Raw genomic sequence first — 11,754 nt, forward strand, 5'->3', positions numbered from 1 at the left:
AAATTTCTAGTGTCTGTTGCACTCTGTGAGCCCACAGAGCTCTGGGAAGTAAAGGAAATATCTGGTCAGAGCAAAGATTTGTTGGGCAAATGCAGTATTCGTTTTGAATAAGTAGAAAATAAGTGAGCATAACAAAGAAACATCCACAAAGCTGAATCTGCCTCCTAAGCAGCAGTTAAGCACTTTGCCTGGTGAGAAGAGCAGAAGGAAATCAGTTCACATGGCATCAACCCTGAGCAACATGAGAGTCAGAGGACCTTCAGAGGAAATGAAAGAGAGCAAAGAGGTAAGAAGAGCTTTTTGTGTGTTGTTTGACTCTGGGCTTCTTATATTCCACGTGTAAGAGATGTGAGAGGGAGAATTAGCATTCCTGAGTACACTTCTGAAGAGCATTTCTGCTTCTGCTCCAAATATGACCCTGACTACCTGCCCACTAATCCAGACTGGCATGTCATCACCACCCAGTGTCTCCCCAGCTTGCAGGGAAAAGGAGACTCTTACAGCACTGCCTCCCTGTTTCCCTCCCCTCCTTGCCCATCACACACCACAAAAAGGCCAGTGCTGCTTCTTGGTGGTACTTGGTGTGAGCCCTTTGGCTGTGGTCCTCTTCTGGGCCTCCCCAAGGGAGCTTTGTGGTGCTCCAGTAGGGAAGGTGATCATCCTCCCATGCAGCTGGAGTTGGGAGGGGTGAGAGACAAAATCCTAACCTCACAGTCAGTCCCAGCTACTGGCAGCCACCTTGTCCCTGCTCTGGATAACATGGAAGCCCCTCACCCTTCTGCTTGAGCCAGTGCATTTGCTCCCTGCTGCTGTTCCACCTGTCATACTCCTGTGGTTGAGGGAGGACTCTCCCACTGCCTGTGGTATGAAACCCTTGGCTGCTGGGTAGAGTAGAAAAGGAGTTGGTGAACAGGAGGGAAAGAAGTCCAGTTTAATGTCAAGTCTATGGAAAGCAGAGCAGGAAAAATGAGGTTGGGGGATGGGGATAAGGAGTTATCTTCTGGGTTGTGGAGTACACTACTGTCATAGGCAAACAAAGTAAAAATCTATTAATTAAAGAAGAAGTAACTAAAACCAAGCTAATGGAAGATTAGCTGATTGATAATTAGTTACATATACATAACCTATACTTTTGTAATTAGATTAATTGATAAATTACATTGATAATTAACATCTATTTATTAAAATGTAGCAAAATTTTAAGTCTCCAGTGAGTTTGCTGTCACTATTTTTTTACCTGATAACTGCAAATATTCCTAAATTTTAGCTTTAAGTAGTTACTGACCACATTTAGGTAAGTAGTTCTCACCTCTCTTTAGAGAGGAGTGTGTGTTTTGAGTGGGTACAATGACACTGTCAGCTGTGCCTTGTGCACCCCAAGTGCAAAGGTGTAAGAGGTTACCAAAACAGGTTTGGCTGTCCCTTCTCTCCCAGGGTGCTTGAATCAGCAGCCACAGTGAAATCAGCAGCTCAGCCCTGAGAGGGCTGGGCTGCTGACCTGTTATCTTTTGTCAGGGCATTGAGTATCCCCTCAACCTGTTTCTTTTAGGGACAATTAACCATGGACTCTTTAAATTTGTGCATTATATTAGTATGACAAGATGAAAAGAAGTTTTGTACTCTGCTGTGGGGGAGAGTTCATCTGCCAGCTCTACAACTTGACTTTCCTAGTTCCTTGTGTAACAAGTTGCAGCTCCTGGTCCCTTTAGAGGTGTAAATTCACAAAAGAGCCAGGAGGTAGTTGTGATTGTGGCTGATATCTCAGTAGGCATTTTCTGTCCACGAATGACTGCCCTAAAACATTTTGCAGCATTTGACCTCTCATCCTGTGAGTAACAAGCTCTTATTTATTTAGCTGATATGCAGGGCTCTAGGCCTATCCACTGGCATTTCCAAGATATTCAATAGTGACAGTAATTATTATAATCCTTCCACTCAATAGCAGGCTTGAAGCCTACTCTTGCCATTGACATAGTTGATCTAAGTGCAGAATAAGTCACATGTTGACAGCTGGACTGAAAAACCACCCACAGCTCTTGCTTAATAGAAGCCTGAGTAAGTCCACCTACTGCTGGTACATTTAGTCCTTCTAGAGGAGACAGGTGTATAATCCAGGAAATTTACTAGTTCAGCCCTTACAAATATGAATCATTAATGTTTAGTGCATAGCAATAATGTCCTTTTTACCCATGGGGGGAAAAAGGGTGAAGACAACTGGGAGACAGCTCATAAGCAGAAAGTAGCCATATGGCCTGCCACAGGGTGAAAGAACCAGGGGCAGAAAGAGAGGGTTGGAGTTGAGGATCATCCTTACTAAGCAGTGCTGAACACAAAAAGGCCCACTGGCCTGTTTTCAGAGAAGAAGAGGCTTCTAGGACAAAGCCCAAAAAAGTCATCAACACAGAACCCTGTTTATTCCATAGCCCTGAGAGAGTGCTGAAAATGGCTAAGTAAATAATAGCCTAAGAAATAAAGAGAAGCTACCTTTTTTCCTCTTTTGCATTTTTGCTCATTGTCTTTCTGAACCTTTTCCAAAACTGGAGTATTTTCTAAAGTTAGAGAGACTAAAACCTCAACAAGTCAATAAATTGTGATGGGGAGAGTCCCAGAGCAACCATCCCAAAACTCATCTTTGAATGTGAACTTTGATCCAAAAGCCATTAGCTTCTTGACAGTACTGGAACATCACCTGAATTGTGTGACCTTGGAGAACCAGATTCTTCTGCCTGTGCAAACTGGCATTTTCTGACCTGTGTGCAGCAGCCCTGTGCTGCTATAAACTGGCTGGGTGTGTGCCTCAAGACCATTTCTTCTTTACTACAGTTCTCTCTCTTGATATTTTGTTCTTACTTCAAAAAAGAACATTTAAGAAAAGAAACAGAAAGAAAAGGGCATTTCAGTTTTGATTAGTGTGATTTACTGGAGAGATGACAGGCTGTGGGGCTTCTGGCTGGCCCCCACAAGGTGTGTATAATGCAATTAGTCACAGGGCAACATAAATAGACAGATCTGAATTGTAAGCACTCACATGACCATAAAACGTGCAGCAGCCTCCTCTAGGGAAATGGCATTTTCCCTAGCATTTACAGCACTCCTGGCAAGGTGGTTCCTGCTTTCATCCAGAGCTCTCAGTTATGGAGCCATGAGCTTCACTTGGCATTAACCAAGAGCTGAGTAAGCCATACATTTTCATGGGATTGTTGACTTCTTAAGGAGGTAGACAGCATTCTATTTCCTTATCTATTTTTGTTGGCATAAATATCCTTGTCCTGGAAAAACTAAACCCAAAAAGCTAATTTTATTTTTTTTTAAAGCCCTCCTGGGAAAAAACACTTGACTCTGAGGATGAGGAATGAGTTGTTTTGTTTCCTCAGTTAGGCCAACTGTTTTGGAATATTCATTCAATGCCTCTGCTCTTTATCAAACAAGTGGGAGAATATTAACTCCAGCCTTGAGCCATTTTGGGGTCTGGCATGGGACTGCTGGGAAATATCTAAGGAGAATCAATGGCAACTGATAGAATGCAGAGCCAAATTATAAATATGTGTTGGGGAAAAATCACCATCAAGTAAAATTTCTTGACCAAAAGCATCACTGTGTTTGGAAAATTAAAAAAAAAATTTTTTTTGAAGCAAGAATCAGGCTTTGTAATCTGATAAAAAAGAAAAGATGAACCCTCAGATAAGACTAACAAAACTGAGCTAGTAGAAACATCAAGCAGGGCAGACCTAGATGGATTTGACTGTTTTTGCCATGCTTGTTACATCCCTCCATGGACTTTTCAAATAAGGCAGTTTTTATTCAGTGCCTTGAAGCTCTTAGATTGAAGGTAAGCCATTCTAAAGAAGAGCAGATGGAGGTTGAAATAAAAAAAAAATTAGAAAAAGCCACTGTACTAACAGATGGTTATGTACCTGAAGAAATGACCAATTTGCTATTCTGTTGTTGAAGACCTACACCAACAACCTGAACTTACAGGAGTAAAGTTTCCTTTTCAAAGATGCAAATTTCCCTTAGTTACAAGATTCTATAATATAAAACTTTTCTCCTTTAACTAGCTTCAGCACAAATAAAATAAAACCTGTTTTATCAGCAGTACCATTACATTTATCAGAGTATCTTTACATTAAATTCTTCGGCTTTTTAAGTAGGAAACATTTTAATGTGTAGTTTCCTGACATATCTTCTAACCAGTTTGTCCCCAGCAAAACACATGAATTCTCTGTGCCATGTTTCATTGGCAAATTAATGAGGACATAAAAACCAGCATCAACATATAATAAAAAGTGCAAAAGCATTGAACACTTAATTACATCTTAAGTTGTTCCAAAAGACTCAGTAGCTGAAAGGTTGAAGAGGTACAGTTTCTATGACTGGTTATCTAAATCACACATAATTTTCTGAGATCTGTTGCTATCAGTGATGATGAAATCAGAGGATGAAATGCACAATCCCCTATTGGCACTGATATACAGGAGAGGTCTGCTTCAGAGCACACATCAATGTTTCACCTGGCAGGTGCAGTTCATGGTCACGTACCTTGAGGTGCAGCCTGAGTGTGTTTGGTCTCTTCCTTCAGGTAACAAATAACAGAAGTAGAGAAAATGATCTCAAGTTTCAACAGGGGAGACTTAGATTGGATACTGACAAAAATTTCTTCAGTGAAAGAGTAGTTGGATGTAAGAATAGACAAAGTAGTGGAATCACTATTCCTGGAAGTGTTCAAATTATGTGTGGATGTGGTCCTTGGAGACATGGCTTACTGCTAACATGGTGGTGCTTTGTTAGTCTCAATGGTATTAGAGGTCTTTTCCAACCTTAATAATACTATGATTCTATGAAACAGTAAGTTCTACCTCAGATGTGCCTCAAAGCATGTGTTAGATGGTAGGGATTACTTCCACACATGAGAGGCAAGATGCTGTGCAGGACCTGTTCCAGGGTGCTGACGATGGGTTTTTCAGTGGGTGTTGTTTGGTGTCCTCATGTGGACTGAGAAGATCAATTCCCACCACATTTCAGACTTAAATGCGTGACTGAGCCTGTGGTTTGGTGAGTTACTGTCTTTAGCAGTTCTGAGATAGGAAATTTCCACAGCAAATGCGAAGTAAAATATGTTAGTTTAACCCTCTTTCCTCAATACTGTGATTTACTCCTTACTTGTAAAATCCTTGGAAAGGTAGAATGGTTATTATGTCTCAAATTTTAAGGCAGTAATTTATCAAACAGAGAAACCTCAATGCTGGATCTCACAGAGGCACCTGCAAGAATTTTTTAGGATCAAACTGCACCCCAGGGAATCATGATGGCTGTAAAATTTCTTCCAGGAAGGAGCTCATTGAGGAAACTCAGAGGAAAGCAGGAGTCTTTGATTTCACCATAAATAACCTCAGAGCAAAGAAGGGCATGCCACTTCTGAAGATACGGAAGGGAAATGTGAACTTTGCTAGAGTTTTGTTAATTTTTTTTTTAGGAAAGGGATGGAGGGTGAATAAGATCGTCTTGCATTATAACAGTGCACATGGAAGCAGCGTGCTCCAATCACTGGGGGAAGCTGTTGCCAGTTTGGGAAGGGGAATGTATGTCAGGAACTTGCTGCTGGCTTCACATGGAGTGGAAATGTGAGCGAGGGAAGCTGCAGCATGTCTTTCTGCTTGGATGGGGGAAACCAAATAGAAGTGTGTGCATTCCCATGCTGACAAAATCTGGAGCTGTTAGAGGCAGTGACAAGCTGATCAGTGTACCCTCTTCCCACAGGATGTTTCCATTTTGGCTGAGGTGGTTTTTGGATGTATGGGGACACAGCTATGGCCACCTTTCTCAGGCCCAGCAACAGCATGAATTGTAAATTGGGTTTTCTGGGATGGCACACCTCTGCTTAGCTCTGTGTCAGGAGCAGATAAAAAGCTGTCTCTTGGCTCCACATATGTGACAGCCCTCAAGGAGACTGGGAATGTAAGTAGGGGCTGTCAAAGAAGCCTTTTTTCTCTAGTCCTTTGCCTTTTTGCCCTGTGAGCATTTTTTACTGCATTCCCTCCATTACCTCAGAAGCTTTCAACTCTTGAAAACAATTTAGTCATTTTTCTAACTTTAAGAAATTTGGGCTTGATTGCCTTATTTTATGGCTTCCTTGTAGGTTCCTAAATGCTCTCCCTGCAAAAAAACAGTGAAGTTCGTTTCTGAGCCTGTAAAGAACTGTTAGAGAGTATTTTTATGTAAGCCAGATTAATGGTTTTAGAAGACGATGCATTTATCATAAGACAGCATTTTGGCAGCAAAGTGAGCTTCAGTGAGCAGTTGTTTTCAATCTTGTCACGCATTTTCGAAGAGCTAACCTGAATTTCCTCTTGAATTTGGAGTTTTAAAAATCATGACTCAATCCCATTAAAAAAAAAGACAAAAAGCAAAACCACCTAACATCTTAGAAGTATGTATTTTGATAAAGAATAAAAGATTTTAAAAATTCCTTCTCTGTATTTGTCTGTGTCCTCCTAAATTGCAATTTCTCTTAGTGGAGCTAAACTAATCATGTTTATGATTAGTTTATGATTTATGCATTACAAATGAACATACTGAATTTTAAGACAAACAGAGACTGTAAAAGTTTGAAGACAAATCTTAATGCAGTATTTTGGGGGGTCACATATTGGATTTTCTATTTTAAATTGTTCAAATTTGATGTCAACACTTGAATTACAACAGGAATTGGAAAGAGCATTTCATCCTGTGTAAGCTACAAGCAGAGCAATTGTTTGAATAATAATAAAAAAAAATCCAACACCAAATAGCTGTAAATTATTTATCACTGTCATTCTATTTCAGATCAGAAGTCTAATAAACCCCCCAGAGTGTTATCTGCGGTGTCCCTTGGGAGTTCATAGGGATGGCAATGTGACACTTCACACTAGAACAGGAGCAGAGCAGGAATTCTTTCCCTTAATGACTGTAGTTCTGTGAATTGCAGTGTGTAAGCTCAGCTGGGCCTTGAATGACTTTCCTAAAAATGACTTTTTGGTATTGTGGTGAATTCAGAAAATTCAAGGTTGTTCTCTTTCCTCTTTGGTACATTCTTTCTTTCTTTCTTTTTTTTTTTTATTTTATTTTTTTTTTTTTTTGTTAATCTCTAAATTAAACCTGAAAGTAGTCCAATTATGCCTCTCTTCACAGTGCTCAGTGAATCATATTTGAAAGAGTGGTAAAAACCTGAGAGCAGAAAGACCAAGTTTGGAGCAGAAAACCATGGTATTCTTGTGGGTCAATTAAAACCTAAAACATGGGGGTATGTTTCTTTAGAAAAAAAAAAAGAAGGGTGTAAAACAGACCAGGAGGTCTATGACAGAAAATTTCTATTTCAGCAACAAGCTCTGGGGCTGTGCTAGTGTTCACGTACACCAGAAAGGAGATGTGTTTCACACTGAATTTCCAGGTATTTTGCTTTTATAATGCAACATCCTGAAAGATGATCGGGCTAGAATAGAGTGAGAGGAGACAGAATGACAGTGTTTTACGTTCTGGTTTCCCCTCCCTCTCTCTTGTTCAGTGAGTTTTTCCTGCTGGGATCAAAACCTCTGAAGTGTAGGTGCTCTTTGCTGTGGTGCTCCCAGCACAGGCTGGCACAGAGGTCCCTGGCACAGCTGGGGTGGAATCTGTAGGGTTGTACCCTGCTGAAGTCAGAACCCTTCCCACAGAGAGTATTCCTCTGGATGCCAGGAGCCTCGGGGATTAGAAACATGAATATTATCTCTTTAAGTAAAACCGTGGTTAGCTGTGAGGGAGGAGGCACCATAGCAGTGACCTTGGACTGTGAAAGCCCCTTCTGAGTGCCAGGACAGAACCCAGGGCTGAGGCAGGGAGGATGTGGCAGACTCCCTGGGGATTCCTCCGTGAAGCTGAAAGGGAAAAGCTTTCTGTTTCAGCTTCCACAACAGACTTTGACAGATGGAGAGGTAAAAAAGGCTGCCCCACTTTCACATGTGAAAAGTCTGCAGTAATCTGGAGAATGTCAGGAGTCTGTTCCTGGAGAGCACAAGGGACAGAGAATCCTTCTCATCCCACTCTCCTCAAGGTGCCCAGCAGCAAGAGCTGGAGGGTTTCTATTCTCCCCACATTGTTGTCAATAATTCCTTCCCTTCCTCTGTACCCTGAGGTTAGAGCAGCCAGAGCAGCAGGATCAATTTTTCTCCCCAAAGCATCCAGAACTGGACCATAACCATGTAAACTTGCAAGATGCTGACACATTAGAGAGTACCTTGCCCAAGGGAAATTTTGTTCTTTATTCCCTCTCAGACAAACTAGATTTTTATCCTAAAATACGTTTCCACCTCTTCTAAAATCCCTTTAAAAGAAATTGGACATTTGCAGGCATTTTTTAGCTGTGAAAGTAGGTGGCTTCATTTTATTTAACAGATGTGTCTATAGGCTGTGGATTTGCTGCAGCATGTCTGAAAACTGTGGTCACATAGCAACTGTATATTAACTAAAGCTTTTGAGAGTTGCTGAGATTAAAGTTTCAACAGTGTTCAGTGTGCTGGTCAATGTGCTGATCTGCACGTGTCCAGCTTTGTTTTGTACTACCTGTCAAATGCGGAGCCAGGGTTTTGCAATAATTATGACTGTTATTCAGGGAATTGCTTAGAAATTAAAGGTCACCTAGAAAAACAAAAAAAAAAAAAAAGAAAAAAAAAAATCCAGCCTCAAAAAGAGAAGACAGTGATGAAAACATCTAGTACTAGGAAGCTGAAAAAGCCCCAAAGCTAAACATTAATATTCTCCATGGAAACTAGACACAGGGGTTACAATGTATTTGGTGACTTTACTGGATTTTACTGACTGTTCTCTGGACTGAAAACAAATGCAAATCACTTGGGGAGCAAGTAACCATTGAAGGCTGCATTCCTTTCATTCCTTTTCTTGTAATTTCTCTTTCAAACCCTGATACTTGCTTTGCAGAGTTTATTATTAGCAGCCGTACCTGAGACTGGGGATAATGTTGCAAGAGGAGAACTATAGATACTTTTTTCTTTAAATAAAATAATGTCTCTTTCTTGGCTCCGAATGTCTTCAGTAACTTCATTGTGGTATGGAAGGGTGTGGGAGTGAAATAAAACCAGTGATCTTTGAAAAACCACCTTGAAATACCCATTTTACTTCCAGGCTTGGACTGTATTAATCGCTGGCCTGTCCAACATTCATCAAAGTTCTGTTGCCAGTTTATGGAAGAGAAAATTTTAAATGCAGGTGTTTGCAGTATCTACTGTGGAAGGTTGGCATTCAATTAAAAAGGGTAAACCAACCCATTTTCATTTAATACCAGATATACAGAAGCAGCACAGCTGTGAGTTATTTTAGTAGGGCTTTGCCAGACTCAGTAACTCCTAGCCATAATAATCTTAATTATAAAGTGTGCTGCTGAGTCAGCCCCATTTCCCAGTGAGACAGTCAGTGAAGGAGTGTGGAGCAGATGCTGCACTGCTCCAGGGTGTGTTTGGCAGTGGCCAGGAGAGAATCAGGGCAGATGCTCCTCTCTGCACTGAGCAGTGCTGGGGAGGAGGGGGAGGCTCGAGCCAGAGCTGCTCTGCACTGGTTAAATGGCCTGAGAGCAGTGCTGCTGTCTGGCCCATGTAGCCAAGTATCTTTTTGCAGAACTCAGAGGGAGAAGAGGGGCAGGGCAGATCTCATCGTATTGTGGGATCAGGGTGCAATTATTTGAAGTTTCTATACACAGATTCAGAAATGTTCCTGTTCCACTATTTTTAGGAATTGTTTAAGCATCTTCTCTTAGAGACCAGTAAATCCAGGATAATATTGAGATGGTTAGAATGCCTAATCTTGTTTCATTCATTATCCTAGGTGGAATAGTCTCTGTTAAGTTGTTGTGAGTTATTAACTCTCTTTTCCTAACTAGAAAAGAAATGTGGTTTTGTTTTTTTTTTTTACAACTTTTCCGACAGATACTAAAACATGATAAAATGAAAATGGCTTCATGCTGGAATGCACTGGGACATTTCTCATGAGAATGGAATTGAGCAATACAAAATTAATATTGATTTTATCACTGTTGCCTACTCTAAGGAAAAAAGTCCTTGCAGATTTGAAAGAATGTTCATTTTGTGTGGCAATCTTTTGGGAGTTGTGCTGCCTGTGTTTAAAGTCTCTGGAGGTCCAAGTCCCTCAAGACTGAATGGAGTCCTAAATTATGATCTGTGGGATTCAATGTCTTAACAATTTAAGCTCTAAGAAAAGGAACCAGTGCAACCACAGTGAACATCTGAAGGCTTGCCCCAGAGCCCATTAGACATAACAACTCTTGGACCAGTCTCCATCCAGATCTCCTTCCTCATGGTTACAATTGCAGGTGAAAACCTCTTGCAACTCTTTATGTTTTTCTCTTCTCCACAGTACTTTCAGCTGATCAAAAATTAAACTGACAGAATAGAGTTTAGGTGGATTTTGGCCACCATGACACAACCTGAACAATATGTATGTGTATGAGGAATTTTCAAACTACAGCTTCCAACCACAATAAATGTTTTCCTGATAGCTCCAAACCTGGTTTTGTGTGCACAGATCACCAAAGTCTGCATTCTGCATGGACTGCAGGGAATGTGGAGACAGGAATGAACAGTGCACAGACCAGAGTTAGGTAGATTACAGAGAGCTGATATATGACAGCATGAGTGCTAGGGAAAGGAGGTCAAATCTGACATTCATTACCTCATTCACACCCTGTTAAATCAGTCTCTGTCTTTATTCTCAACTGTTTGTCTTTTGCCACCCACATTCCCCCTGACTCTATCATTATAATGAATAATTCAATGAGTATTTTTAAACTCCAACTATTATTGACTATTCCAAGCTTCCTACTTTATGATTTATGCACTTTTCAGGGATTGCTGTGAGTGTCTTCTGAGTGGTTTTATAAGGGACATAGGGAAGAAGCAGTTGGTGTTTGTTAGTATAGCAAACAAACACTTCATTGAAAGTGGCGTAAGTGATAGACTAGAAAAATACAATTACAGCAGAGAGTAAGAGGGAAGAAGATTCCAGAGAGTCCTTGAGGGTTAAAAGCAGCAAAAAGGCAGTAAATGAAGAGGAGCCATTTGTGGCATTTATGAATGGAGAGATTGCAGGGTACTGAGATTGACTTGAAGGAATACATGGATGGAGCATCAATTATTTGTATAGGTTGGAGGAAAAAAAAAATCAGGGGAGGAGTTGAACAGGAGCAGGATAGCAAGACCTTGCATTTTAGTTTCAGGGAATGGTCAAAATGAGATGCTCAGGCTGTGGCTGAGGGAAAAAAACAATTGGAGAGAGGAGAATGAGAGGGACAAAAAAGAATAAAAGCAATTCTGAAGCAGAGCAATATTGTTCAAATTGCCCTCACCTAAACCTGTTTTGCTCTTTTACAGTTTACAAGACAAATCATGAAAATGAAGTGTCTCCCCATGCCCAGAGAACAGTGACCCTGCAAACCATCAGTGTGTGCAAGGCTCAGGACTGATCTCTCACACAGCACCATGCCTCAGTGGTAGGGGAGCACCATCCTGGGACTCCTCTTTCTCTCCTTGTCCCTTACTCAGAGCACAGAATTAAGAAAAAGGAATCAAGTTTCTGTTTGCTTTCCCATTAGAGATGGTTTCTGAACAGTTTCCAAAGTCTGGAATATTTGAAATATCAAGGATATCACAACAACCTATTTCACTTTCTACAACCCTCACTATGTTTTTCCTGTTTCTGATAGCTACCCCCATT

General features: G+C 40.8%; 1 long non-coding RNA gene across 1 annotated transcript in view; it reads left to right on the top strand.

The window, feature by feature from the left end:
• LOC110468258 (uncharacterized) overlaps positions 1-11,512 on the top strand; it is a 29,977-nt gene extending 18,465 nt beyond the window's left edge. Inside the window, exon 4 of the long non-coding RNA XR_002465059.3 lies at positions 11,412-11,512. This is a non-coding gene — a long non-coding RNA (uncharacterized LOC110468258). The remainder of the gene's footprint in view (positions 1-11,411) is intronic.
• The last annotated feature ends 242 nt before the right edge of the window (positions 11,513-11,754 follow it).

The sequence above is a fragment of the Lonchura striata genome, chromosome 7 (assembly GCF_046129695.1).
Source record: "Lonchura striata isolate bLonStr1 chromosome 7, bLonStr1.mat, whole genome shotgun sequence".
Classification (NCBI taxonomy): Eukaryota; Metazoa; Chordata; class Aves; order Passeriformes; family Estrildidae; genus Lonchura; species Lonchura striata.